Source organism: Dermacentor albipictus, chromosome 9 (genome assembly GCF_038994185.2).
Source record: "Dermacentor albipictus isolate Rhodes 1998 colony chromosome 9, USDA_Dalb.pri_finalv2, whole genome shotgun sequence".
NCBI classification, from domain to species: Eukaryota; Metazoa; Arthropoda; class Arachnida; order Ixodida; family Ixodidae; genus Dermacentor; species Dermacentor albipictus.
This window is the reverse complement of record NC_091829.1, coordinates 28998773-29023528: the sequence shown is the minus strand read 5'-3', so window position 1 is coordinate 29023528 and position 24756 is coordinate 28998773. Positions and strand designations below refer to the sequence as shown.

General features: G+C 47.8%; 1 protein-coding gene across 2 annotated transcripts in view; it reads left to right on the top strand.

Annotated features, from left to right (window-relative positions):
* The window catches only part of LOC135917978 (tyrosine-protein phosphatase Lar-like), a 691474-nt gene that overhangs the window by 202825 nt on the left and 463893 nt on the right, over positions 1 to 24756 (top strand). For both annotated transcript variants that reach the window (XM_065451631.1, XM_065451629.1), the window contains exon 3: positions 766 to 976. The gene's annotated coding sequence lies outside the window, so the exon portion shown is untranslated. The remainder of the gene's footprint in view (positions 1 to 765; positions 977 to 24756) is intronic.

Sequence of the window (24756 nt, the reverse complement as noted above, 5' to 3'; positions counted from 1 at the left end):
CATACTTGTGCCCAGACAGACCGGCAACAGGGTTCTCATGGGTCAAGTGGGTCCGCTACTTTTACGTTACTCAGTGAACATTCCAGGAGAAAAAAAAATGAAATGATGTAAAAAAAAGGAAGAAATTGCTGGTGCTTGCGTACATCGGAGAACGCACAACACAGCTTGGGATGCGCACAGAATTTCATTAGAAAATATTCTTTCGCTATAGAATCGTCGGCAGCGTTTCAGAAATTTCGCATAGGTATGTCTTACGCAGAGCTACAACTTGATTACAGCACTGCTGCAGTGAAAACAAATTCCGGTAAAAAGTAAAGCTGCGCGGGGCAATATTCCTTAACAAAAGCCTCTATTATGCTTTTTTTTTGTTCTTGTGCTCGAGGTGTCTGTGCCTAAAAAAATTACTGTCATGTCGTCGTGCGCCCAGAAAATCGGATAAAAGTCTAACATGCTGCATAGTGGAGGAAAGCATTACAGCACTGATTCGGGGAAACCCCCGTATGGTGGTCGTGCAGTTGGATCTACTGAAATCTACTGAATGTCTTTCTGGTAGCATTTGAGAATTCTCTCGAGTCTCACTTCTATTCTATTCCCAACGTTGCCGGTGCTCAATGATCTGCTATCACTATTCGCGCTTACCGACTGTTTGTTTCGTGCTGTCTTCCTTCTATACTCGTTCTTCTAAATTCCACCTCTCTTTTCTCAAGAAGGCTTAAAAAGATTTTTTTTTTAAAAGAAACCTCTCTGCTTTTTTTTTTCTTGCAGCCTGAAGCTTCATACGCCACCTGTCGAGAAGAAATAATCAATCAATCAGCGACCAATTGACGAAAAGGCATCGTCGCCTCATTTGGAAGACGGTTGGTGCTTCGCCTGCGGTTGCATCCGGTCATCGCGTGTGTTTCCCTCCGGATGCGAACCTTCAACCAGGTGTCGCCGGTGATCCAGTTGGCGTCGCGAAAATTCGTCGACAAGGAAGGTGAGTTCATCTCGGAGCCGTTCTCTATGCGCTTCTATCAGTTTTATCTCGGACGCAATCGGGAAACGACACCCGAATAAACCTACTTTGTGTTCCACTTCCGACCTGCATTGAAGACCCTCCGCGTTGACTGCTAAAAGTACACCTTCAAGTTCAAGTACTGACATACACCTGGGCTTCTGGAAGCCACCTTGAATCGACGTGAAGAAAAAAAGAAGTTAAGGAAAGCGCATATTGTAGCTGCATCTGAACACTTCGTGTTTGTGTTCACAACGAAACACAACGTAACCATCTTCAACAGCACCAGTAACGACAGTGGCGAGCAAAGAGAACGCATGTCATGTGCTGGCTACCAGCTGAGTTTACCAGATGAGAACAGCAGCTTGTATACTCCACCACCTCACTCGATCTTGCTTGTTCCTATCTATAGTGGTGCTGTCGGAGATGGATAGGTACGCCAGAACCCCCAATTTAAATTACTAACACAACGTAGTTTAAATTGTGTGCATGACAAACGTGGCTATAGGTCCTCCCGGGCGCAGGCGACCTTCTCGTCAAGTTTCAAGCACAGCTCAGCCACCATTTCCCTTGGGTGGCAACGTATAGGCTGCATCGTTTTTGACTTCGATGAAATCTTAGCGAAACTCTCTTCTCTATTTCTGGATTCGTCAGATATTTGGAACGAGAGTTGAGAAGGCCGCTGGCCGCTTAGCCGTCTGTTGTTAGCCTTAGACGTTTATTTATGATTATGACGCAATCATAAATAGTCACAAAGTCAAAAGACGTCTCATTATGATGGTATAATTTATGACGGTCTCACGGTCAGCGAGTGGAGTGGTTTTCACGTGCGGGCTGTGCGTGATAGTTGCCGCAACGTGCTGCTCAGGCTCTGACTAGTAGTTAGTTATGCTCGCGTAATTTCGCTAATAGACGGAATTCACGATGGTGTTTCGGCGTACGTGAATCGTGTTGCTTCGGTATAATACGAACGAAGTTACGAGCGCCGTAGTAAGTACGTTATACGCACATGGGTATTATTACAATGCCCAAAATTCAGGATAACATTATATGGTGGTTAGGAATCGCGTTGCTGTGTTAAACAAAGAAGCGAAAAGAAAAATGATTGTGATTATAATGCGGTAATACGGTGGATAGGTTATTGGGAAGCCAGGCATGCTAACAGTGCGAATCTTTTTCGAACTCGTGCAAAAAAAGAGCACGCAGAAAGTGCGACATCTATCCGTTGAAAAAGTACTCAGCTGGTAGAGGACCTTAGCGCTTTGCGGAAAGAAAGTGCTAAACGGAACTGTGTGTATATAAAATAATTTTCACGCTCGCTTAAAGCCTGAAGGGATATTCAGGCTTTCTAGCCATCGACGCTCGCACGAACATTGTAGGCATGTTGAGCTGAACGGTTTTAAACGAATTGTCGTTGGTCCCGATCGATGCGCTTCCTTTGATGGTTGGAGACAGCGCGAAAACACTTCAAAGAAATAGGACCGAAGGCTCACGGAACCAATGGAAACATGCTCTTTCGTTTCCCCCTCTTTGCTCGCGAGTAGAACAGAAATGAAAATAGAACAAGCTATTCATTGCGGCTTCTTTCTGTAGTTAAATTCTTTTCCCTTTCGCAACGTAAAAATGATCCCAGGAGTGTATATGCATACTGGATAAACAAGTCTTTATTCGCACTCGATATTGAAGTTGATTCTTAGGGGACGTGTAGTAGACGTTCCTCTTCACGAGACATTCTTCTTCTTTTTTTTCCGGTTTGTGTATTTCGTGGTTCCAAATCTTTTTTCTTTCTTTTTTATTTTGCAACTGGGAAGGAGTGGAGAAGCGCTTGGTTTTGCTCACTTGCGCGTCCCTTTCGCGTTCATCATTAGTGCAGCCGTGCTGTATCTCCTATCTTAAGTAGGCTAAATTTCGCATGCAGTAAGACGCATTGTTGTATAGGACGCAGCACCGAACATTTTAGAAGTAAACGCTTCTTAATACACGCCGGCAACATTACAATCTGGGTGCACGAAGGCAGTGACGGTCACATAGACATGGCACTGCAACTAGCAATCGACAGAATAAAGAAACGCCTCGTGGATGCGGGGTTACGGTGTTCGCCGAAAAAGTCGGAACGCTGTCCCACGCAAAGGGGCAGAACACCCGGGGTTGGTGGGAATGCGCCGACGACCACGCGAGCATACGCACATGCAATGGGGCAACCATCCCGATAGTCCAGAGAACAAGAGTCCTCGGAATGATAATAGAGGTCAACGGCGTGAACGGCGCAACGATTACTAAACTAAAGCACAAGACGGCCGACGCTATCAAAATCCTCAAAGGGGTCACTAGCAGGAGAAGCGGAATGAGGGACGCGAGTCTCAAACGATTCATACATTCTTTCGTCGCGTGCCACATTGCGTACGTCGCGGCATTCCACAACTGGTACAATGGAGAAGAGGCCAAGAGCAACGTCCTCATCCTCAGGGTGTACAATATAGCACTGGGTCCACCCGAGTCCACCGGCACGGACCTCTTGCTCCAGCTCGCGCTTCGCAACACGCTGAGCGAAATCGCAGAGGCGCATCGCACAACTAGAAATGTTAGCGGGCACCGAGAGCGGGACGCCAGATCACGGAAAGTCTCGGCATCCGTCACCACACAGGGCCAGAAACTCGCTGTTCCGGACGCGATCAGACAAACGTTTAGAGTCGACCAGATTCCGCGGAAACTCCAGCCAGAGCACTGCCGGGGCAGAAGAGTGGCCAGGGCCAGAGCTCTCCTACACACCCGCGGACACGAAACGGGGAAACGGTTCGTTGACCCCGCGGAATACGCAGAACGCTCGCGATTCGCGGTTGGAGTCGTCGATTCGAGAGGCAAGAAGCGCATATCGGAAAGTGTAGCGGGCGAGCGCGCAGAAGAAGCGGAGAGGAAGCGGCGGTGGCACTCGCCCTCGTGGATAAGACGTGCACGACGGTTCTCTGCGACTCGAGACAAGCGGTCAGAAACTTCGCCAAAGGATGGATCTCACGGAAAGCGGCCCGAGTCCTGAGCAATCGACAAGTCCAGCGGGAGGTAGACTTTCAAACCAGAATCCTGTGGTTCCCGGCGCACGTGGGAGCAGTATCGGGGACGCGTCGCAACCGAAACGAGACGGCACACGCCAAGGTGCGCGAGCTCGCGAACAAGGCCGGCGACCGTCGTCGATGGGACAGCACCAAAGACTTCTTGACCGGCTACAACCGAATTACCGAGGCCCTCTGCCTGGCCCGCCGGACCTTCCCTCCGCCCAGCGACAAGCTGGACAGGGCGCAGGCGGCGGCCCTCAGACAACTGCAGACGCTCACGTACCCTAACCCGGCACAGTACCACAGGCTCTACCCCGGTACGTACCCGACAAATATACGCAAGGTCTTCCACACCGATGTAGCCACTTGAACTCACATGGTTTGGGACTGTAACAAAAACCCGCACGGTGCCAACTCCGCAATCCTTCCGCCGCGGTGGGCCTTGCGCAGCCCCGGTCTCGGCGACCAACTCTGGGCTGTCGAGCAGGCCCGCGAGGTGGCGGTTAGGCAACACCTCGACGTCCCCACGTGGGAGACCTAAGGCCCCGTCGGTGAAAACTCTGCAGTTCTATCAATAACGTTGTTACCAACCAGCCAACCCACCGCGTCATATACCAAAATAAAAAAAAAAACGCTCTTGTACTGTGCGTTGGGCGCACTTCAGAGAAACCCAGGTCGTCAAAACTATTCTGGAGTCCCCCACTACGGCGTGCCCCATAATCATACCGTGGTTGTGATGCGTAAAACCGCAGAATTTAATTAATTTTCCTAACAAACCCGTAATTTTCGCGTTGGGAAGGAGACCTGCAATGAGGCCCTGTCGCGGCGTGTCTTTGTGCTCGAGAGAGCTTTTTACGTTTTTACAGGACTCGTTTCCTAGCTCAACACCCGAACTAACCCTGCTCTGCATATACTCTCCTGGAAAAGCAATTGTGAAGAAATCCTGAGAATATTTCCGTTCATAGGAACAGTATGAGTGTTAACATCATGAGTTATGTCTTCCACGTCATTTCCACCCCCAAGGTGATGGCAGGATTACTTGAGTATCTTTTAGCAGATTCTTTCGCAGTCTAAGTACCCCCACCCTCCCCTCTTTTCTTTTTCTTGCCTGCTTTCCACTGAGATAGTGACTAATGTTTATTTTTTGTTGGGATAATGTTCTAAGTATATAAAAAAGAGAGAGACATGTTTATAACCCATGCTCGAACTGCCTTTGTTGAATGAAAAACCAGATTTGTTTTTCTTTTAGTTATGTAGCGGTGGCTTGATGATGTCTTAGTTGCGGGCTTATCCAGGTGCGCAAAATTGGAACGAATGTCTTGGTTCGCACTCGGAACAAGAGAGTTTCGTGATTCGTACGCAGCGTGGAAAACGAATGGCGCATTAAGTGCAATGGAAGCACTTTTATCGTCGTCGTCGTCGTCGTCCTGAGGATGTTTGGCATGTTTGGCCATCGCGGTGAGTAATTTGGCGCGTCACTTCGACTAAGCCACCTCGTCAGCAATTGTTTCGGGAACTGTCAGCGTTCACTTATGGAAGGAAGTAATCTTTTCGGTTCACCACGAGGAAATCGTTTGCGAAAAGTGTCGTTCTGTTTCGCTTCGGCCATGCCACGGACGAAGCGAAAGCCTGTAAATATGATTTTTTTTTCCTTCGCTAGTGTGCTCTTTCATTCAGAACTACGTGCGTACCAGACCTACAGAGCATTGTCAGAAATTATTTACAGGGTGTTCCACGCAACCTTAGGCAAACATTCAAAACATATATTTATGTCACGGAGCTGAACACAACCAAGGTAATGTTGTTTGCCGTCGCTTAGAGATACTTAGAATATCTCTAACAGTTTGCCTAGTCTTGCAAGGTAGAAGTCTTGCCAGAGAACGAGAAATCAGGTTTAGCAGTCAGCCTCTACAATAAATGCGAGAGTGTGTTTTAGTGCTGAGTTACGGAAGTGAAAGCTTCGTGGTTAAAATTTATTTTTCTTTCTATTTAATAATTTCGGCAATTTTTGTACGATATTTTAAGCCTGCAGCAACATTTTGCTATATTCGGTACAACCTAGGTTTCTCTCGTAAATGCAACGCATAGAATCCAAATCGGTCTGAAAGCACATATCCGTGTTACCTTGATTTGAATCGGGCAGTCTGAATTGGTACCGAGCTAAAGCCACCTCTTATCTATCAATTCTATACGAATACCGTTGGAGGTAACATACTCTGTAGGAAAAGGTACCGCCAACTGTGAGGTGGAAAAATATCATTAGAGTTTAGAACAGTATACCCTAAGCTTTTCTTCTACCTCAAGGTGTAAATTGGCCTTAAACGGCGCTTAATGAAGGTGCCCAATGGCGAATTAACTCTCTGATGATTTTCATGTGAAAATAAAACTTCCTGAGCACTTTAATGCTGACGTGTTTGCTCTTACCGTTGGCGGCCCTGTGCATGCGTAGTACAAGAATAAAATTACAATAACGGCACACTTAAGGATAAAGAAGGTTTGACAATAACTGCTTAAAACGAGAGAAAGTTGACATAGTTGGTAGGGATTCATGTTAGAAGGACTTTAGGTGTGCAAGCACGGATACAGACTTTTCTTGCGTTGTTGCGCGCATGCCCAACTTTTCTTCTAACACGATAATAACAAGGTCCGAAGGGAGAACAAAAGTAAGCGAACGACCTGCAAGATAAGTGTTTCAGCGCACAAATAAATGTGGAATCGCACGATTCTCGCGCGCCCCATTCGTTCGCGTTATGTTGGGTGCCTGCTCAGAGGGACTTATATTTGGCATAGCCGACAGCGATCTCCTATTATATATGGTGGTGGCGTCGTGCGATCGGCCCATCCGAGCCGTCGCTGCTGTTTTGCGTCGCACGTATGTGGCAGGTCGTGTGGTCTCGTTTACGGTCCGTGTAGGAACAGGGGCGTTGTGAGGCTGAGACAGTTCGGTATCGACGTCTCTCTGCGAACGTATGAACGAACAGGAGATTAAAAAAAAAAATAACAGCGTGCTCGACTGATTGCTACGCGTATCGTGTGTGCTTTCCGGCGACGGCGGCGACGAGCGAAACGTTCCCCTCGAGCCAAACATCGGCAGCGGTCCTTTCTCCCGGCGACCATTAGGATATTAAAGTGCACATTGTTCTTCTTGTTCATTTCGTTTTCGCGGGGATGAGTGTCGGTTGCAAGGTTGAACCATATATGGCAGTCATACGTTTGCAGAAACTACGATTTGCTTCAGAGGGGCATTCTAGGAAAGTGTTAGGACGAGCAGAATCGATACATTATGGAACTTGAGGTTCTACTGTCGCTTGTCTCTGGGCGAATATTTTGCATTGTTATCGTAGGGAATTGCCGCCTAATGTCCCGTTGGGGCTCCTCAGTTTGAATAGCCCACGCCAAAACGGTCGGGTCATGCTGCCATCTCATCTGCCTCTGTCAATATGTGAATCAGCCAGCGCTGACGTCACATAGTCATAGATGAGTGGCGGCTTCCCGATTCTACGAATTAACAATGATGATCTAGCTTGACCTAATATTTTCCTTTAGTTTCGGTTCCGTCTATCATGGAGTCTCTCATCACTTTTATAATCGTGTTCACCGTCATCAACATATGTGCTTTGCAGAAGCCGCCGGAAAAGAAAAAAAAAGTTCGGCTGCAGGTTGCACTCCTGTAACACGTGAAGGCGGAAGCCCGCTACACACTTGGTAGGGCTTTAACTTATACGATCAGAGGGGCCAGTCTTCTTGCAAGACATAAGGAGCCGCAGTGTGAAGTAAACGTACGGGGCTGTAGGCCGACCTCCTCGGTGACACATGCGAGCACCTAATGCACTACCGAAAGGTTCTTTCTTTCTTTCTTTCTTTCTTTCTTTCTTTCTTTCTTTCTTTCTTTCTTTCTTTCTTTCTTTCTTTCTTTCTTTCTTTCTTTCTTTCTTTCTTCATTCATATTCAGCCACTGCATCTTTGCTTGCTTACGGGTGCCATTCCTGTTGATGATCTTTTTTTGTCTCATTGTCTCATTGAACTAGACGCCGCTGTTTTCTGGTATGGCCCATTGCAACGAGCCACTTGAGGCTTTCGCCTTAAAACTATTTCTTTTTCATTTTGCACTCCATGTTCCCTCTCCGCGAGGCGTCCCATGCGATCGCGTCGTCGTAGTCGTTAATGTAGTCCTAGCGTAGTCAGTAGCTCCCGTGCTGCCGACGTAGAAGTCGTCTAAGAACGACAGAAAGCTGAACTAGTTGGTAAGGATTCATTGTGCAAAATAGAAGTGAGGCGTGCAGACAGGACGCACGAGCAGAGAAGTGGACAGTTGGAAGTGGACAAGTTCGTGTTGTCCACTTCTCTACTCTTGGGTCCTGTCTGCACGCTCACTGCCATTTTGCGTAGTCGTCGTCGTTGTCGTACTGCCGTGGTCACGTTGTGGCTGTCTTCGCCATCGTGTAATAATTCCTTTCTCTGAAGCGTGGTCCTTGGTGTTGTCCTGGTGTGTGTGTGTGTGTGTGAAAACATTTATTGGAATGAGATCCAGAGGCTCGACTTCTTAAGTCAAGGCGGGCCGCACCCACCTTGGCACTGTCAGGCCAAGCCTTTCAGCGACATCATGGGCCCTCTGGACGGCCCTTAGTTGGTCCTGAAACAATGGGCCTTGAATCCTTTTCTCCCTCTGTGTCCATTCTTCAACGAGGTTGGGGAGAGTCGCGGGGCACCCCGCCAGCATATGTCCGATTCCAATGATGCCATTACAGTCGTTGCAGTCCATCCTAATCTCCCTCTCTGGATATATTTTATTAATGGTGTACGGTGTGGGATATGTACCTGTTTGCAATAAGCGCCGGTACCGTGGTTGGTTGTGCCGCGCACGTCGTAGTCAATGTCGTCGTCGTCGTTCAGTCGTCAGCGACGAGGTGCCGTTGTTCCGTTGTGTCGTCGTAAATGTATATAGTTCTGGTGCCGTGGCCTAATTGTCGTCGGGCCAAAATTATTGCCGCTCTCTTCGGTGCTCCGTCCTTCCGTCGGTACGTCGTACAGGCTGCCTTCCTGGCGCTGACAATCCCTGACTGCCATTTTAACTAAGCGTCGAAGGACAACTCGCTTAAATGTGCCTAGCTGACCGAAACTGGAGTTCTACAGTAAAGCCTTTCTCCGTTGCTTGTCTTCGCCTATGTTATTTTCGTCTTCATCAGTTTATGGCACACTTGCACGTAGCGAATCGTAGGCAGATAAGTACTTGTAAACAGTTGCATTCCTTGAATTTCTTTTATAATTTATCGATTACCTTTTTCTTGGTAACGATCACTTCACTTATTGACTTTTATAAATTTAGCCAATTACCCACAAGCAACTACTTTATTGACGTGACAACCCGTAACAGGCGGCGTAAGCTTTGAGCGCTTGAATTTGGCGGGAGCTCCAGCGACACGTCCACGGTGATGAATGGCGTGCAGCATCACCAGTGTATACAGGGTACTAAACCGGACGCACGCCTGGTTGACCTCCCTGCCTTTCCTCTGTTTGCTATCCCCACCTCTTTCTCTGTCTTATCACATATGCGCGTGATCAAACAGGCAAATCGGTTCATTCACTATTTCTTTCCTCGTCTTAACTATATTGGTTGCAGGAAAAAAACCAGTCAAAAACACAAAAAGACAAGATAAGAGGATAGCTCAGTTGATAGTTCAGTGGTTGTGGTGTTAACGTCTCATCTTGTCCTTTGTGTTTTTTGACTGGTTTTTTCCTTCAACAGTGTAGCAACCGGCCCGGATTTCAACCTTTCGGTTAACTATATCGGCTTTAGATACTGGACCAGGAAATCAACCGGTGCTTCATTGGCTCGATAGCGATGGTCACTTCGGGCGCAAATGCGAGGTGTTAATCTAATCACATCTTTTTTTGCAGCTTTTTAGCGGCCCTGCCAAGAACACCTTCACCAATCGCTAGCGACAATAAAGCGCGGGTTTTTCACAGAAAACCCACGTTTGAGCATCGCGACGATGAGTGACCACAATCTTGTGAGCAAAGTATTGGTGCGTTACAACACAGTCCTACCCTGACTTCATCGCGCACATTAAACGAGCTTTCAGCGTCGTTGCTGAAAAACCAGGGAAGATAACCAACGAAATTGTTAACAAAGTAAATTTTCTTTTTTTTTTCTTTTTTGAGGGGGGGAAGGGGAACAACGTGTGAATCTCGGCAGAGGACACACTGAAATATCTAGGCCAGCTCGTTCTTTTTACTGTATTCGTTGAAGGTCACTAGTAGTAGGCAGGAAAGTAAATTAGAAGTAATCGGTTACTTTTCAGCATTTGATTGGTTACTTCGGTGGAGAATTACTTGGCCATTGCAACTAAGTACGTTCTTGAACAAGCCAATTGTAATTTCAGTTCGCTGCTTACTTCTGTAGCGTGGGCATGTCTGGTTTAAGGACAACCAAAGTCTTTTGTCTCTTTCTTTATTCTTTTTTTCTTTTCTTCGTCTGCTCGGCGACCCTCCAATACCTTTGGAGTTGTTTTGCGCGCTTCGGGGACTAGCATGAGTTCTACTAGGTAACCAGAACCGTGGTGCCCGTCTGCCGTTCTGTATAGTTCCATTAATCTCCGCGCCCTTTCACGTTTTGCTACAAAGGGCCAGTTCACGACGTTGCCGTAGGTGCACGCTTGGTTCGGTTAACCGTCGCTTGATTAGTGCGCTAACGCGTAGTCTAACCCGGGCCTTTGTTCGTCGCCGGCGTTAGACTCTGCGCGTAGCTCGTCGAGGTTTGCGCACCGTTCCCGCAATTCCCCGAGTTCCTCCCCCCCCCCCCCGTCCCCCAAAACAAAACCAAAACCATGCGCTGATAGTATGCGCTGTCATCAGTCAGGTGCGGGGCTTAGGTTGCGGTCTCGGCTTGGTTGATCGTCGTAGGGGGCTGTTCGATCAGGTCGAATGCTTGTTTATTATGCGTGAAACTGTGGACAAGGTGTTTGTAATCACGTTACCTTCTCTCTTCTTCTTCTTTATTGTTTGCGTAAACAATGGAGGAGGTTAGAAAAAAAAAACGCTGCGGGTGCGGTTTGAAGAAAGTCTCACCCCAGACAATATGGAGTTGCCAAGAATGCAGCGAATGGCACTTCTGTTACAAACTTTACGACTAAGGTGTCACATTATCAGATAAAAGCAAAGCTACATGCAGTACTTGCAGTATTTTTTTTTAAATATTCCTAATTTGGTATGCATCGTAACATACAATTTGCGAAGAAAAAGTTCGACAGCATGTTACATTCCTGTAACACACGAAGGCGAAAGCCTGCTGCACACTTGGTAGTGTATTAAGTTACACGCTTGCAGGGGTCACACTTCTTGCGAGACATAACGATCCGCAGTGCAAAGTAAACGTATGGCACTGTAGGTTTACTTCCTTAACGACACATACGATCACCTAATGCACTACCCAAAGGTTTTTTCTTTCTTTATTTTTCGTTCGTTCGTTCTTTCTTTCATTTCTTTCTTCATTCATATTCAGCCATTGCATCTTTGCTTGCTTACGGGTATATGAGCCATTCCTTATGTTGATATTTTTTGTCTCACTGGACTAGACGCCGTTTTTTTTTTTGAGGGGGGTGGGAAGGAGCCATTACAACGAGTCACTTAAGGCTTTCACCTTAGTAAAGGAAAACACTCGTGAATCTTTGTACGCTGTCCACACAAAGTGGAAGCAAAAATACAAGGAGCTCTGCAACCAAAACACAAGGAGCTCTGGAGGACCACCATACAAGTGGGTGGGGACAGCGTATACGTAATATCGAACTCAACTTGAACAAAAACAGTAATAAAACAATGAGTATGCCAAAGCAATGAATACAATACACAATCTTACGCCTAACACACTTACGCTTAACGGGCATAAAATTGAATCTTCGATGTCAATAAATTAAAATAACGTTTTTCCTTTGCCGAGTTTCATGGCTATGGATATTTTGGTGTACACCGGGTAGGTCAGGATAGGTAGAGGTTTCAACTATACCTTCTCTTATCGCAGATGTATAGATTGATTTCGCTGACGTGTGCAGTGGTGTGTTTTTTTTTCAACCTTTAAATATTTGTACCCTTAGGAGTGCTCGTTTGTCCTCTTACACCCTTACTTTTGAGGCCGTGAAAGGTCTTTACTACGCATCACAGCGAGCTCCTGGAGGCTACACCTTTTATTAGAGGAGCCATAGCTGAAAACCGTGTAGGGATTCCAAGTCCGTGGTGAGCGCCAAGATATATCACACAAGATTCGGAAGTAATCGCAGCGAAAATTGATTTCACGTAGTTTGAGCGTTGTCTGTTTACCTTCCCGCAGAAATTTCGCGTCCTCTGTGTGCAATTTGATGCAATTTACGTGCCGTCCTTCTTACATGCTGCGAAAGCCTCCCCCCCCCCCCCAAAAAAAAAAGAAAAGAAGAAGCTTCATTGATTTGCATTAGCACTTTGCGATATCATTTCTTCCGTTCACTTCAAATCGCCGAATTTGTGTCCATGTTCACTTTAAGCCAGCGTATTGCTTTCATCGCGAGCAGCCCCAATTTTTCATCTTAAACCCTACCACGTGCAAAATCCGCGGGCACTTTATTTCCATCTTCGGATCCGTTCGTTTCAAACAGGACTCACTTGGAATTAGTATGCTTGGAAGTTACACTCCAATCATTAGTCAAAGAAAGCTTCTTTTTTTCCTTTGACGACAGTTCTCTCATTTGCAGACAATACGCTAATTAGCTCTGCGTCACTCTTTCCGCTGTCACGCTGTATTCAGGTCAAGAAATTAAAAAAAAAACTCCTCGAACCGCTTTCAAATAAAGCTCCCCGCCGCCCGTAAACGCTTATTAATGATTCTCGCACCTTCGCGGCAATTTCTCGCGCCGAGAACCGTCGAACGGTCGCGTAAACGATGAAAAATATTTGAGCCAGGAACAAATGCGTCGCGACTTCGCAGAGAACCATTAATCTCGATCGCGGAGGCGGTGCGCACCGGAGATCGCCGAGGAAGCGTGTTTCGACAAGCCGCAATCTGGTGACAGAGAAATGGAAGGCAGGACTTCGGTGGCATAGCGCAACATGCGGTGAAAGTCGGCGTGTCGTTGGAGCTGTGTTTACCGCGGTCCCAAATTGGCGCCGTCCTTATTAAAGCCCCTGGTGTCGTTATTTAGAAGCATTGAACTAGCGCGTGAGTATAACGAAAAAGCAGCATGAGATGTGGTAATATTGTTATTTTCACTAAAGCAGGGACCTTAAAAACGTACGTTCACTCTCGCATGACACAAACTCCATTTTTCTTTGTTCCCCCCCCCCTCTCACTCTCCTTTTTTTGTTTTTTTATTTTGACAGCCAACTGATGGTCGTGATGATGATCGTGCATTGTAGCTACATGCAGGTTTTGCTGGCCATCGACCTGTAGTTTTGACACCAGTTAAAGACCCGAAATACGGGTGGGTGTGCCAGTCGGTTCTTCTCATTGCACCGCTGTAGTGTCGTGTCTTGTCTTGTCCTCTCCACCTTCACCCTAGCTTCGCCGTCACCGTACGTCGATGCAAAACAGGTCGTCAGAAGAAAGCCGCTCCACCTTCGAATTGAAATCACGTCACTGCTTCAATGTCCGGTTGGGAGCATGACGCGCTAACTCCGTATAGCTACCCCACAATATTCGCCCACAGTTTGTGCAACGTCCTGCGGAATGCGCAGACCCTGAGACCTGTCGACGGCTGTCCGAGTATCTCGGAGGCCACAGCAAGCGATGCTGTAGCCCCAGAGTTTCTTAGGACATAGCAAAAAAAAAAAAAAAAAAGCTATCTGGCTGTAGCAGTCGAAAGTAGTGTGGTGCGCGTCGCGCAACAGAGGAAGACGAAAAATCACGATTGATACGATGACCTGGCCAATCCCCCCCCCCCCCTGTTGGTTGCATGTGCCATTCTCTCAGATCATCATCAGCGTCGTCGTCGTTGTCATCATCATCATCATCATCATCATCATCATCATCATGGAGCCTTGTACAGGCATGCCGGCAATATTGCTGGTCCACAGCGTCTAATTTTAATTCGTGTGGGGCAAATGCGGAGGAGCGACATCTGTCGTGTCTTGTCTTCAATTTTCAATTTATCACTAACGCAGGTAAGAGGAATTGAAGAAGCGCCTAAACGGAGCAAAGGTAAGATGCGTCTGCTCCATCTAGTTCAGTCACACTATACGTCAAGCGATTGGCGTCTTTTAGCTGGTACTGCTCGACGTCGCCACTCACTGGGCAAAGCTATCACTCTAAGAAGCTTCAAGAGGAAAGGAAACATCTTCGTTGCTATGTCCCTGCGGGAACGTTATATGTTACGTGGTCGCTCACGGCGCCGCTTTACGTTGAACCCTTCAGATAGAGTCTGGGCACTAGAGTCTTCTGGGCCGTCAAATAAATTGTGGTTCACGCCCGCATGATCGTGACAAATCGAACACGTTGACGATACTGACAGTCCTATCTAGTTTTGCCACCCCGGCGGTCTTTTTTTTTTTAGAAGACAGCTCCATCATATTAAGGCGCGAGTAAGCATTTAAAATGATCGCGTCCTACAGTGATGGTGTATTGCTGTCGATATGTCGGCTTCAGGTGTTTCTATTCTCATAACCCTGCTCTTGTTACGAAAGATGTGAGTCGACTTAGGAAAACCGTCGTCGTTGCTGCAGGGCTATACGAATAGGATAATCGTGTTATATTTCTGAGTATTGTTTTAGTCGAGTGGTGAGCAGGGAAATAAACTATCAACCTTCTTAACAACTATCATGTCCATGATTTTTGCGCTTCTCGTCAAGGTTTTCATGAATCAACAGAGATTGCAACGTAAGCCTGCAATTAGAAAAAGGACACACACACACACACACACACACACACACACACACACACGCACACACACACGCACGCACACACGCACGCACGCACACACACAAACGCACACACACGCACACACACACGCACACACGCGCACACGCACACACACACACATGCACACACGCACGCACACATGCACACACACACACGCACACACACACACATGCACACACGCACGCACACGCACACACACACGCGCGCACACACATGCACACGCACACAGACGCACACACACACATGCGTGCACAGGTACACATGCGCATATATCACACATAATGCGCGGATATCGCCGTAAAGTATGTCAACAATATCTGTGCATTTCTTCTTTGAACTCGTCAGAGGGCAATGCATACGTTCATATATAGCCTGAAAAGATTGCTACACTGGTACCGCGGGACTTCCAATAGTCAGGCAACTTGCGTGTCCACTCAACCAGCTTTCGTCAACCTGCCTACCGGTGTAAACGTGACACCGCTGTGGGAAATTACGCAGCGCAGCGGTTCAGATAACATTTGACTACGTGTGGTTAATTAGTGTGCTGCTAAATTTAAGTACGTAAGCATCGATGCATGCTCCGCTCTATGCTAGGTGTAATCAAGCAGGTGATAGCGGGATAGGCAGCAGCACGCCATAGCGACAGCGCCCGAGCGGCGGGTGTACCCCAGTTGTGCTCCAGTTGTGCTCCAGTTGTGCTCCAGTTGTGCTCCAGTAGTGCTCCAGTTGTGCTCCAGTTGTGCTCCGTATGCTGCAGTAGATAGCTGTACAGTCAACAGCAAAAATGTACGGGATGCGGTTTCCCCTTCAAATCTGAATTCCTGCACTGTTAAGGCATGACGCTTCGTATTTAATGAATCACTGTGTAGGTGGGGAATGCTACTACATTCTGGAACATTTAATTCGAGGCTACCCGCCGTGGTTGCGCAGTGGCTATGGTGTTAGGCTGCTGAGCACGAGGTCGCGGGATCGAATTCCGGCTACGGCGGCCGCATTTAGATGGGGGCGAAATGCGAAAGCACCCGTGTACTTGGATTTAGGTGCACGTCAAAGAACCCCAGGTGGTCGAAATTCCCGGAGTCCTCCACTACGGCGTGCCTCATAATCAGAAAGTGGTTTTGGCACGTAAAACCCCATAATTAAAAAAAAAAATTAATTCGAGGCTGTGTGACCACGCATCGCGGGAATTCAGCTTCTTGGAAGGTCCTGCGTCCCGCAAACTTTTGCGGTTGACTATACGTACGAAGATAAACTTCTTCATCCGCGAGAGGAGCCACCAAAATGGCTGCCTTTGCCCGTCCGACTCTCGCCGGGTGTTGGTGTTCTTCGAACCTCAGGTACTCTTATCCGAGAACCATTAATCAGGAGGGCGACAACGAAAACAGATGAGACGAGACAATAGGGGCCGGCAACGCATCCCCGGAGTGTTGCGAGGAGACGCGCGAATTTCTCTCGCTCTCTTTCTCTCTCTCACACACACACACACACACACACACACACACACACACACACACACACACACACACACACACACACACACACTCACTCTCTCACACACACACACACACACACACACACACTCACACACACACACACACACACTCACACACACACACTCACACACACTCACACACACACACACTCACACACACACACACACATCCCACCTTACAGCTTTGTTTGTTTCTTCCCTGATAAACTTAGCTTTTGTTTATCGGTATCTGAAGATGACCTTTCTCCGACACCTTGTAGTTGCTTAAGCCTGGAGCTTACTGGTGTTCTTTTCTCTATTCGGTGACCGCGTGCTTTCGTGTCGGTTTCAAGACAGATGACCCCGTCGCAGCTATAGATGCGGGCCGGCCGCTCCTACGGTGACCGGTGGTACGAACTATATTTTTTTTTTCGTGCTTAATTTAATTTTAAGAAGATTGCGGCACATCCAACGCGCCTTGTTGGAATGTTCTATATAGCAAAGCTTTGTTTAAATGCATAAGTAGTGCCGAAACCTCTGTTAGTTTCTGTTTTATTGCAATTTCAGTGCAAGGTCGTATCGAAGGCCCCCGCCCAGACACACACTTCATTCGCGTTACGAGCCGTCCAAACGCAGCCCCGTGCCAGTCTGCTCGGCTGCGCCCACACCGTTGCCACGGTGACACGAGCGGTGGTCCCGTGAAGGACCTATTTCGCGTTGGCACGACAGAAGCGTATAGATGCGATTATGGCCCAACGGTCATGACCAACAGGAAGTGCCTAAAGCCTCCATTCGCACCACAACTTCTCATTTTTTGTTTTGTATATGGTATTCACTTCTCGACTTGCTGAAATCCGGCAAAGTAGGAGGGGAAAAAGAAGATTTATGTCTGGTGGTTAGACTTTTCTTGAAGACAGCGGCATTGCTGGACGTTATTAGCGCTTTCATTGTGCCCTTCATTTCATTGTCACTGTATATATCCATCTGTTTGTGAATTATGTTATGTTGACTGTTCTGTTGTGACTGTATGTGATAATGCATTTACACGATGTATGTACCACCCGCGGACTAGACAATGTGTTAATAGGCGACAATATCTTTTGTACTTTTGAGACTTTCATCTACATAAGTGTTAAGACATTTACATTGTATATTGTATGTACCATGTATTCCTTACGTCATAGTCTTCCTGTGGAAACGTTGCGTGATAAGTCCTGATGCTTGTATGAAAAGACTATTTGATATGTAACCTTGAACCCTGTACGATGTATGACGGAACCACTCAAGAGATGAGTAGCCTGCGCCTTAAACTGTGCGCCAACATCTCCTTATATAATATAAAAAAAGTATATCAGACTACTGTTCCGGGCCGCTGTTCGATCCCACCATCGCGCACGTTGTTCCCGCCTTCTTTTTTTGTTATATTAGTGTGAACTATTGCCAAGACAGCAGCGGAATTCAGCCAAACCCAGAAGCCATGGTCAGGAAAGTCCAGGAAGGTCCGCAAACAAAGCTTCGCTTTGAAGAATTTCGCCGATTATATATCTACGCGGTGCGGCTGGTAGAGAGATTCATGCATCGCTCCAAATTTAAGCATGTAACGTGAACTATTGTATAAACTTCGTTTTTCCGCCTTTCTTTTGTTGGCTTGAAACAGAATTGAGAATTGTTCTATTCGAACACGGTCATCTCAGTTATTCTCAATGGCAATGACTAACCTAATGTAATTGTCCTCCAATTTCGACGTTCGTATTGTCTTCCAGAGCATCGCAAGTGAAACAAAGAAATCTTTATGATATTTATAATCGCCACCTAACTCGAGTGGTCGCTGCACGATAGCCGCCTCTATCTCTAGCAGAACGCACACTTAGAAGTTACGACTTAATTATGAAATTAAAAATTTCGTACGTATTATAATGAAGTACAGGAAGAGTGAGGAGTAGGACAGGACCGCATTTAGGAAAAGAAATACATTAATTGAAAACTGATGCTTTAGGAAGTAACGTGTGCGAAAGACAACGATGAGGTTGTCTAAAACCGTTCCATCAATCACTCGCGCGTTTCACTGCCGAGCCTGTGGCTGAATGAAACCTGCCGCGTCTGCGGGTGCCTTTGCTCGTGCTTTTGCTCGTGCTTTTGCTCGTGCTTTATGATGCGCAGCACGCGCCAATCTGTTCCAAGAGCTAGCTCGCTTTAGCTCGAGAGACGTACGGGTTGTTAAGAATGGCGAGCTACAAGGCAAAATTGCCACCCAATTACGACAAGGGGGCAAGACGCGCATTCCGCACTCTCCGTCGCTACAGCTAGGAGGCGTTCGAAGAAGCGGTCTTTGCGCTGTTAAGAATGGCGAGCTGCAAAGCAAGATTGCCACCCAATTACGACAAGGGGGCAAGACGCGCATTCCGCACCCTCTCCGTCACTGCAGCTAGGAGGCGTTCGAAGAAGCGGCCTTTGTGCTGAAAACCGCCTCCTTCCACCAGCCCCATCGACATTGTGACGGGACGAGTTCGGTGTGTGAACAATGGTTTCGGAGTTCCCCAACGTGGACCTGATATGACACGCATGGACAAGCTGCCGTGGGGAAGCCGTATTTTGGTGCTTCTCATGCTCGTCCAGACGCAAGACAAAGAGCTACCCTCGATGGGCGCCGATGCTTCCCGGAACGGCACCCCTCCAACGCCGGCGTCGGGCATCAGAACGCGGTTGCCTTTGTGTACGTAAACTGATCTGTGGAGCAGCGGCGAGTTGGTGATGAGTAAACGAACAGTCGCCGCCTCGTATGGCCGGCGGACCGAGTGTATAAAAACTGTTGTTGTGCGAATGCTGGGGACACTTCTCTTGAGCAGTCATGTTAGACTGAGTCACTTCTCTCATGCAGTCATGTTGGACTGATACTCTTTTTCTCAAGCAGTCATGTTAGACTGATTTAATTTCTGTAAATAAACCCATTTTCCTCGTTCTCGATGAGAAGCAGTTCTTCACTTCATCAACGATCTCAGCGTAAATAAGTTGGACGACGGCATGGGCCAGCTACCTTCGAATTCATGCCGTATTCCGATCTTGGCAAAGGACCACGAGCGATGGGATTGAGCCCCCAATCCTGACAGGGTGCGGTGGTTAGAGCATGTGGCTGTTGTACTGCGAGTCAGAGATTCGCTCCCGCCACCTGGACACTTGAATTTTCTAGCGTGATAACATCATAGGTGGACTGCGCACACTCTGTACTTGCGCATGTGACGAATATATATATATATATATATATATATATATATATATATATATATATATATATATATATATATATATATATATATATATATATATATATATATTGTTGATGATAATGCACAATACGTTCGCGAGACAGGAACTGCACCATCCTTGCCTATAGCAAGATTTCGGGGGATTTAACAACAACAGAAAAGCGTCCCATTGAAGTCAGCACGTGTTACGGCGCGCGCAACAAAAAAAAAATAATATATTATGGGGTTTTATGCGCCAAAACCACTTTCTGATTATGAGGCACGCCGTAGTGGAAGACTCCGGAAATTTCGACCATTTGGGGTTCTTTAACATGCAGCTAAATATAAGCACCGCGGCCCGGTTCAAGAAGACGACAAAGCGCAGAATTTGAGGCCAGCTACCAAAGGCCTGCTGTGTACTTTTCTTCGGCAGTGTTTTCTTCCAAGAAGGCGACAAGGGCTTGCGGAGGGTTTATCTTGGTGAAATCCCGCACAGAGCAAGCCACCTAGGCAGTATTCTTAAAAAAATATATATATTTAGAGACTAAGGCTTAAGAAAACTCGTGGTTTTGTTCGCGCACGCGGATGGCAATTACGCGTATGAAATACGTCGTTGTTCGCCCTTTAAAGGATTCTTAAAAGAAACGCTGGTGCAAAGGAAAGTATTTCAGTGCTGACAATGAAAGGGTCTGCTTACCATGGAGGCAGCACATTTAAACAGCTGCCCAGAAAACAAAGGCGGGAAAGTTGAAGGCACGGAAGACGTAAATGACCGGATTCTTCTTACTAATCGTGGACCGTCGCGGCAATTATACACTGAGAATTCATCATGTTTTCGTTTGTGATTACCCGTTGAAGAAGTTACAAAAAAAAAGAATTACAGTGGCGTTTTACTTCGTCACCGCGGGTGACGCGCAAGCATGTGGGTGCTGCGGCGCACACGACGCTGTCGGCCCTCGGTGTGCCTAGACGCCTACACCGTCCGCATCGCATATCGTATTCAAGGCGGGGGCTTGCGCAGTGGTGATACGTGCAGTGGCCGCCAGAGTAGAACGCCGCGTTACAAATTGACACGTATACTTATCTTTATCGGGCAACCACGTTTCGCAGCCTAACAAATGTAATCGCACAGCGTGGGACGCGCCTGTATGTATCCGAAGTTTCTGGAACGTTATCGATGCTTCTATCCCCTGTCTGTTGTCGCCGAACGTTATGTTATCTGATTTCGTCACCTGACGCGAATGGTGCAGAACTTTGTGGAAGGCACGCGGGTCCGAACGGTTAGTCTGGAACGTTCGATGACTGCTCTATAAAAGCCGACGCGCTTGACCCGCTGATCAGATTTTCGACGATCGCCGAGCGTGTTCGCCGCTATCGTTGTGCTGTAAGTGTAGCCTCTTTTGTGGGCACAGGTTCGCCCAATAAAAGCTAGTTTTGCTTTTCACAGCGCTGCTACTGTGTTCTTTGACGTCACGACCACGTGACAATATATTCGCTTGCTATTAAATTACCTAGCGTGGTGTCACGCACGCTCAGGCAAACATGAACACGTCACACTCGATGACCGCCGACACTCGCTGTCGAAACGCTGGCGGGAGGAATCGCGGCAGCAGCAGCGGGCGAAGTGACCTTCGCGCTGTCTTTTGCTTGAACGCAAACTGAGTGGTGAGAACGCAGCGCAGGCAAAGCTACGAGCCGTCGGCCCACCTAGACTGCGTCCCCAAGACACGTCGCTTTCAAGATAAAGCCCGCGCGCCGCCAAAGTACAACGCCCCGCCCCCTCCCTTCCCCCTGCGTGATGCGCGCGACGCCATGCGGCGGCGTGCTTCCTTGCCTTGCGCTCGCGGGATTGAGCCGCCATCGCCGGCTCATCGTCGCATGCTTTCAGTCGCACACACAGCGCACGGCGCGCGAGGACGATGTTATCACGTGACGAACCCGGTACGTATGCATCGCAAAGAAAACCTGTAGCAACTGCCTGAGGAGGTCAACCCAGCCCGCCTCCTCCTACGTCACCCTTCGTAACGCCTCGCCTCGTTTCTCCACCCCCAATTTACTCAACGTTGCCTGCACATTCCTCTAGATGGCGCAACCCTCGTAATTCTCTGGCGTAACGCGGGATTCGCTTCACCTCCAGGCGCCTTCCTCGTTCGCTTGCTTCGCGGCTTCAGAGGGACACCGCCTACTTCACGAGCTGGCCAATTTACGTAAAGTGCGCCTTTTCGCACCGCGGGGACGCCAAAGGTCTGCGGATGTGGACCGACTTCTTTGAAGCAGCAGCGTTAAAGCGTGCGAAATGTCGCATACCGCAGCACTCCCCATCTCCGTTACCTATGCTTTTAATGTTACCTTTTAAAAACTTTTTCCACGCTCCCCTTTAAATAAAGATATCGTGACGTAAGAAAGCAGAACTGTGGTTTTATTGGCACAATGAAGATTGCGTCTTTCAGCGGGACATGTTCACTCGAGAGCCCTCTTGAAAGGAAAAAATATTTTTATCCACTGGACAGTTGCAGGAATCGACAAAGGAAACCCACAAAGGACTCGCAGAAAGAAACCGGCCCAGTCGAGGAAAAAGCTTTTTTTTTTTTTTGACTGGCATGCTCTTTTATCTCCGAGTGCGAATCTTTCTGAGAAACCTGGGTGGGTTTTCAATGAGGCGCCTTGCTGGGCATGCGGGTGAATGACAATATTTCACGGTCACAAACTTCTTTCATGTTGGGGGGTTCCACAGAGTTGATTTGCTAACTTCTTTCTAAGCACGTCTGACATCTTGCGACCAAGCCTTTATACAAGGAACTTGCATTTGGGAAGTATCGCTCTTCCAGCCATGCAAATAAGCCGGTCCTCGTATGCGCTCGTGTATCGGCTGAAGGGGCGCCGTTGGGATAATTATCATGATTGTCATGGTAATCAGGATTTTCTTTTTTCAAGTCCTCTTACTAACTGCACGCACGGTTGCACCAGTGACCCCCGCTCGTTTTCTGCTTTGTCGGTTCCAGTTTGTTCAGCCATTGTGTCCTCAACCTAAGGTAACAACGTCGATTTGTCGATAACGGTCTTTATTACGGTCTGTCGCTGCTGCGATTACGATGCGTTTTTTAAATCCTTTGACTAAGCGCGTCTGGTTGCGTCATCGGTTTCCATTCGTCTTGTCTTTTGCCGGATCCTGCTTGTTCATACATTGTGTCCTCAACGTAACCTAACCGCATCGATTTATTGATAACAGATCTTCATGCTTGTCTTAGCTTTTTTTTATCGGTTACCTCTAATTCACGACGAAGATCATTAAGTGTGTTCCGCTTACTTAACCCGATCAAGGAACTTTCCGATATATTTTGCTCACCATGATCCAGCCCTATTGTATGAATTTCTTCGCGTAAAGATCGACCACTGCTCTTTTCTTTCGCGTTAAATGCTGTCCCGGATTTTAAGTTCAAGCGCGCATAAAAGCACTCAGATATGCAATTGGCTATGTTGCAACATCGAGACGATACGGGAGTTTCAGTACATTATCGAAAGACTCATCACCGCGATGTAATACATCACAATGTTTGCGCACACCTTATCAGCGTGAATGCAATAGCGCGTTCCCGCAACGTTAATGCTACAGCAGCTGATAACAGAATGTGGCCGCGGTGCCTTTTCGAGGCCTATTGAGCAGACAGTTGCGAAGGCGAATCAGAAAGCCTTTGCCCAGTTTTTTTTATTATCCAAATTAATGTAGATACAGCTAATTACAAAAAGTAGCGTACCGTTCTACGTATCTTACAATATTTGTCCACATAGTCGGTTCAGACATTTGTCCCATCGCAGCACTAAATTTGATGTGGCCCTGCGGTGAGTCAGCCACGCACGAGGCCTCACCGAGCTCTCATTGTCATGCAAGTCTACACGACATGTCGAGAGCTCACAACACTGCCACCCCACACTTCTCAAAGCGAGACACCTTTCCCCATACGTGGGCTGCATTTTCCCGTGGATTTCGATGGGCGTTCGTCCCTTGCTCCATAGAAAACGAATCGCACTTGGCTGCTCCGACGCCGTGGACGTCTGAAGCACAAACGCCATCTTGACCAACCGACAGCAGCGCCGTGCCGCGGAGCTAGAGGCAGGTAAGGTCGGGCCGGTCCGAGAAAGGTCCACCGCTGGGAATGGAAATGTTGAATTCGCATTTACAGCCGTAGTTTTGCTAAAAAGAAAATGGAGGCAAATACTTTCCGATTCGTACAAAGCGTCGATCCGTTTTGCGTCGTTTTTGCAGCGAGACGGAATGCGCCTTTCTCGCGTCCTTGGAGGCCTTGTAACGCGCTCGTCAAACGAAGTCCTGTCTTCTCGCCTTGACCTCTTGCCCTTGCACCCACGGCACATCACGTGACACACAGCTCTCGGCCCACCGGCGGCGTGATTGCTCTTGGAGTTTCCGTTTAATTGCAATCGTCTTAAATGTCTCAGCGGTACCCGAAAAGCAATCCATTGACAACAGTAGCAAAGTAGGAGACCAATACACGAAGTAAGGGCTTTTAGTTTTAGAGGCCTTATAAAGTGCACTAAGCATTTGCTTACTGACTAAACACGTATGATGTCACGTGCTCACGGACAAACATGAGCAGGTCTCAGCCCATGTACGCGAGCAATGATGCCACTCCGGCGCGTTTCCTAAACTTGGGTCACGCGGCCTCCGACGCTACGCGCGCGGGAAGACAACGCGCTCGAAGCCATCGGCCATCTCGTGTCGCCCTCAGCCATTGCACCCGCCGTGGCTTACCTACAACGTGCTGCATGGGAGTCGCTTATGTACATGAAATGAGGAACCGGGTCGCAGAGCCATGCGCAGCCACGGCCTCGCTAGAATGGCCTAGAATATTTCCAGTGCACGCTAGCCGGAGTAGAGGAGGAGACATGCCCTCGCACCCCCGCCGTACGACCCGCAGACCGCCCATTTTTGGTTTTTGTTTTACCGCATTTGAACTTTGTACAGAACAGCATGGCGATGGTGAAAATTCGCCTGGAGTGTCCATATAATTGCTAACGCCGAGGAAAGGCTTCTGAAATCTAGTTCGGCTTCCGAGAATGGTTGCGTCTAAAACGTGATTGCGCTTGTCTGATGGTGACGTCAT